This window comes from Nematolebias whitei, chromosome 16, assembly GCF_014905685.2.
Source record: "Nematolebias whitei isolate Nwh7 chromosome 16, NemWhi1, whole genome shotgun sequence".
Classification (NCBI taxonomy): Eukaryota; Metazoa; Chordata; class Actinopteri; order Cyprinodontiformes; family Rivulidae; genus Nematolebias; species Nematolebias whitei.
In genome coordinates, this window is record NC_056513.1 from 9108547 (window position 1) to 9114469 (window position 5923).

General features: G+C 42.9%; 1 protein-coding gene across 1 annotated transcript in view; it reads left to right on the forward strand.

Moving 5' to 3' along the window:
- Nucleotides 1-5923, forward strand: part of LOC119422299 (E3 ubiquitin-protein ligase DTX1) — a 33926-nt gene that overhangs the window by 1937 nt on the left and 26066 nt on the right. The window lies entirely within an intron of this gene.

Sequence of the window (5923 nt, forward strand, 5' to 3'; positions counted from 1 at the left end):
CGTTGGCTGGAAGCTAAAAGAAGCCGGACGTTGGCTGGAAGCTAAAAAGCCGAACGCTGTCTAGAACCTAAAAGAAGCCGAACGCTGTCTAGAACCTAAAAGAAGCCGAACGCTGTCTAGAACCTAAAAGAAGCCGGACGTTGGCTGGAAGCTAAAAGAAGCCGGACGTTGGCTGGAAGCTAAAAGAAGCCGAACGCTGACTAGAAGCTTCAAAGAAGCTGAACGCTGGCTGGAAGCTTCAAAGAAGCTGAACGCTGGCTGGAAGCTAAAAGAAGCCAAACACTCTTCTGGAAGCTAAAAGTAGCCGCATGCTGGCTGGAAGCTAAAATTAGCTGAACTAGCTAGCTAAAAGATGGAAAAATAAAAACGTTAAAGATGTGAAACATTAAACAGAAGCTGAAGAGCTGGCTAAGGATAAAATGAACAAAAGGCTAGCTTGAAGGAGCTGAGGGATAGATATATATTTTTTTAACAGACCCAGATTCTTATTTTGAACTCTTCCAACCTGAACCTGTTTATGTTTGTCTGTCTGGTACAGTGGTTCCCAACCGTGGTCCTCGAGAAACACTATCCTGCATGTTTTAGTTGTTTCTCTGCTCCAACACACCTGATTCAGTGATTTAATTACTTCCTCAAGTTCTGCAGACACCTGTTAGTCACCCATTCATTCCGATCAGGTGTGTCAAAGCAGGGAAACAAGTAAAACGTGTAGGATGGTGTTCCTCAAGGGCCAGGGTTGGGAACCACTGAAAACTTCAGCTGTTGTTCTGCTTGATGACGTCACTTTTAGCAGAAACGACGCCTCAGTTCTGCGGCACCCGGTCCGCTCAGTGTTCCTTACTTCAGCTTATGAAAGATGGCAGTCCCTGACAGGACGATGTCACGTCTGCTGCTGTTTTTTTTTTTTTTTTTGTTTTTTTTTGGGTAAAGACAAAACTTACTGCGGACCGGCTGGAACAGCAGTTCTGTTTGGACTCTCGCATGAGAACCGTCTGCTCGGTGATCCAACGCAGCAGTTCACAGCAGTCAGCCAGATGTTGGCACGATAATTATTTGGATCAGAACGTGGATGAAATATGCTGAACCGGGCCACATCTGCAGGGTTCGGTCCAGACTGAAGCAGTGAAGCTGTTGGGGTTTCTCAGATGATTTGGTGGTTTCTGAAGCTGCAGCCTGTGAAATGTTTTGACTGATGGTTGAAGGTAAATTTAGATTTGGTTGTTTTGGTTTTGACAGAGGCGCTTGGTGTGTTCCAGCACCTCTTCGCCTGGTGGCCTTTAGCTTTCCTTGAGGGTCTTTTTCTGCACGTTCGGCTATGAAGCTGTGGATGAACTGGCGTTTTGTTTCTGCTGATGTTTTCACAGGAAGGAGTTAGCTGAAGTGAGGCTAACGTTAGCTCTCCTGTTTGATTTGACTCTTGAATTGTTCGGTTCATCAAACACTTCCTGGTTTTTCCTCTAAACTTTTCCTCTTGTGGCTGTTTGTTGTCATCCTGAGCAGACGAGCTGCGTCTTGTTGTTGTTTTTGTTTTATCTTAATTTTAAAATGTGGGAAAACATTTGGGATTGATCAGAATAATACAGATGCATCAATAAAAACAAATTCTGTGCCATTAATTTGATTAGATTTTATTCTTGTTTTCCATCGTGGGAATTGGTGCCCAGACGCCGCTCAGACCCAGCTTGTTTTTGGGTTCTGCTTTTTGACTCCGTTGTGAATTACACAACATCACGGGACGTCTTCTCGTGTTCAGATGTGTCAAAATGACGAACAGACTCCAGATTATTCTACTGCGCTGATTTAACATCTGGCTCGGGTCGGTGTCACGGACAACGAATCCTAATTAGGATGATGAGGAGAAACTAACTCGTGGTCCACAAGCTCCACGCAGAGATGGGAGTCGGATTTGAAGAACATTTCTCATCAGATTAATGCCAGGACAGATTAACCAATTTTTTCTTACCCCTCAAACTCCATAAATCCGAACCCGACTTGTCAGAAATGTGCGTCATATGTGGGCTCGTTTTTTTTTGCCCTGTCTCGACTCAGGCTGACCCGGGTCAGTACAGAGCTGGTTCTATCTTTATAGATAGTCTCTTTGCCATTGATGAGTGCGGCTCCACTCGGTTCTCGTCTTATCCGTTCTTCTCAGGTGGAGGTGATTTGTCACGGTGACTTGTTTCCCTGCTCTGTGGACGGTATTGTAACTGGTCGTTGTGTTCAAGCCACTCCGCCCATTGTGGTCCTTAATCGCCCTATTACAGGACTTCTTTAGCTTATCCCGGCACTGCTTATAAGTCTGAGTGTAGCCATCGTCTCCAATATCGCGATAAATGCTTTCATTTCTTGTGGCACACGATGAGGAAGTGGTGGTTCAGATGTAGTTCGGAGGTCGTTCAGTGGCCAATCAACGGCTGCTGTCTGCTTACGTCAGAATCGTCTTTTGGGACAGTTCGCTTGAAACCATGAACAAGGTGGTCCCGTAAACTGGGCTGAGCGGTGGAGGTACTGGCAGTAGGCAGTCCCTTAAATGGTGCAGTGTGGAGACGATGAGAATGGAGACGATGGCAAAGTGCCGTCATTTTTGTGGTCCCATTAACTTTTACTTCTGTCTATACAACCTACTCATCCAAGGTTCTAAGTGAGGATGTAGCCGAAGGTCCCTATAGAAGATAGGGTTGCCACAATAAAATTCAAAATGGCCGACACCATATTTATTTTTATATATCTATATATACATAAATAAATGTAAACTGGCCACCCTATCATTCGAGGAAACTACAGGCTCTAGCGTTTATTTTACTTAAAAATGAAGTTTCCTCAAATGATTGGGGTGGGCAAGTATTAATCTATGGTGGCCAAGGGCACCATTGGCCACCCCCTGGCTCCACCACTGAATAACATCACCCTCCACTCACCTGGATCAGTCAATGCACCTCCTCGGACAGTGAATTATCATAAATACCTGTATATTCTTCTGAATCTTAATCAGCAAAGAAGCTTTAAGACTTCATCCCTCGTAAAAAAAAAAAACTTTCTCTCAACCTAATTTCATTCGATTCGAAACACCTAACATGTTCGTGCAGCTAAAGGCCGTGGCTAATTTAGCGCTTGTTTTGTTAACTTTCTTGTGTTTTTAACCAGTACGGTTCCATTGAATATCTTGCTCTGAAAACATTAAGGTTTACTTCCATTCCCTGTTCAGCTACAGTCCAGAGAAAACACTCATTTCAAACTACAAACATTCACTATCGGACCCTTCAGAGACGGAGGACATGAGCGTACCGCTGGTTTTTATTTATTGTGGTGGGTTGAGAGCTGTACAATAGATGTACAGATAAATGGATGATTGTTTTGAGTGTTTGTGTCACATCTTTACATTCGGATCTCAACTTTCAGATTACGTTTGGGCAGAAAAACGCCATCACACAAAGCAAACTGTTTGAACGAAAAGCAGGATCGTTTTCGCTGGAATTTGAGAGTTTTTGTGCCGCAGACGGAGGTGATTCTGTTTGTTTTTGCTGCAGCTCTTCAGACTTGTGACTTGTTGAAAGGCGATCCGAACACTAACGGACAGGGGGGAGAGTTTAACAGATGAGATCCAGCCGTTTTGATGGTCTGAAGCAGCTGTGAGCGACCATCGCTCGGAGGTAGCTGCATTTTTCAGCTCTGACCCACCGAGCAGCTGCAGCCTCCCGACACAAAGAATCCTCGAGTCGATGCAGAGAGCAACATGTTTCACGGCCTAATGAGCACAGAGTTCACTTCAGCCGTCCTTTGTTTCACTCCCCCACTTTCACCCCCGAGTCCTCCACCTCCCCCAGCTCTCTGCAACAAGAGAAACCTCATCAGCGGGCGAAGTTCCCAAAGTGTTTTTGAATCGCCCTTCAGCTTGATGCAGACAGAAGATAATCACGATGTTGTTGGAAATGAAGTTTCCTCCTGATTGTCATTGACGGGCTCTTATTTTGGTGATAAAATTTGTAATTTCATGCCGAAACTGAAAGGAAATTTTATAGAAAGCCACTTGGTTTGCAGCAGGAATCAAAAAAGTGGAGAGAAAGGGGAATTTAAATAATTTTAAACAGTCTTTTTAAACCAGTGGTTCCCAACCCTGGTCCTTGAGGCACACCATCCTGCACGTTTTAGCTGTTTCTCTGCTCCAACACACCTGGTTCCGTGGTTTAATTACTTAACTTTGGCAGAAGCCTGTTAATCACTCTTTCATTCAAATCGCAGGTTTTGGAGCAGAGGAACAACTAAAACATGCTGGATGGTGTTCCTCAGGGACCAGATTTGGGAACCACTGTTTTAAACTAACTCCAGCTTAGTCCACCGTGGAGGTTGTTAGTTCATCCTCTATAATGATTTAATTGGTTTACTGTTAATAAACTAGTTAGTTAAATTAGTTAATCCAGTTTGATTGACTTCAACTAATATTTAATACAAGTTTTTAAGTAAAACGCTGGAGACCGTTCATTATTTTTATTATAATAAATTATTATTGTTGAACATCTGCGTTTTGTTTGACAGAGACTTGAACTACTGACAGATTTACCGTTTCCTCGCAGGAACGACCGTCGACTCTCTTCACACTGTGTACTTTAACCTTTTCAGAACCCCAACACTCGCCCAGCTGCTCTCTCAGCTGCCTCCTCGGCACCGTGCCTCCTGAACCACTGGACTCTCTTAGATCTGACTCGGTCAGAAGTGGCATAACGCGAGTCGTGACTTCCTGTTTTTAACCGATGTCCTGTGGGTAAAGTAGTTTAATTGGGCCAAAGCGTACCATCGGTGACGCTTTGTACCGGCAGGTTTATGAAAGCAGCAGTACTCTAAAAGTCCTGGTACTGAGTGGTTTTATCTAAGGCAGACATTGGCAACATACGACCCGAAGCCAACCGTGGTTCTTGGACAAGCTCCAGCTGGCCCTCAACGTCCTTAAATGGAAATAAAAGTTGATGAAAACCTACATTATATGAAAGCAATGCAGGTGTGTTTCCAGAACTAGACTGAGCTTTAAAGACTCCACAGGAACTACAGGAAAGTATCGATGGCGAACCGTGACTCTAGGAGCAAGGCCTTCAGTTACGATGTAATACTGTAACTAATGCGAGAGCTCCTTCAGACATGTTTCTGCATGGGGACAATAATTTAAAATAATCTGATTGGATAACGGGATTTTCATGATGTAATAGGATTTGTAATTATGGCAATGTAGTTTACAGACAATAAGAGAAATTAGAATTTTTTTTTTAATATATATATATATAAATATTAAAAATATTATATTTTTAAAAAATAAACATGATCTTTATTACCGTATGTGCTGAATTCTTAGGCCTTCTCTGAAGATGTAGAAGGCCCTGAGGGTTCACCACTGAAAACTTTAGACTGTTACTGAGCTGGCAGATGCCTACTTGTGTTTTAGCAGCGACAGATGGGACGTCTTTAACATTTTGTATCTGAACATGTAACAAACTAAACTTCTTATAGATTCAAGGTCAGATCCGTCCGTTCATCAACTTCCTGTTTCCAACTCTAGATCTTCAGATTTTAGACTCTTTACTAATTAATCAACAAAACGTTTTGTTGTTTTCCTCCCAGCATATATTAAAAATTTCACTTAAGTCAGACAAATGTTGACATTTTCTTTTAAAATAAATAAAGACAAATATAAGTTTATTTAGTGATGCTTTCACTGTCAAAGACCAAAAACTGGAAGAAGAGCTCGTTTTCTTGTACGTTTCAATCACGTTAACGTGTTTAATGACTCGTTCAGAGTGTGAAAGTTTAGATTTAATGCCGTCAACTTTTTAAGCATCTTGGTCTTCCTTGCTCTGTGGCTCCAGCTGGTCCTGCTGAAGGAGGAACATTCCCAGAGCCCCACAAAGCCCCAGGGGCGTTGGGGTCATGATGGGAC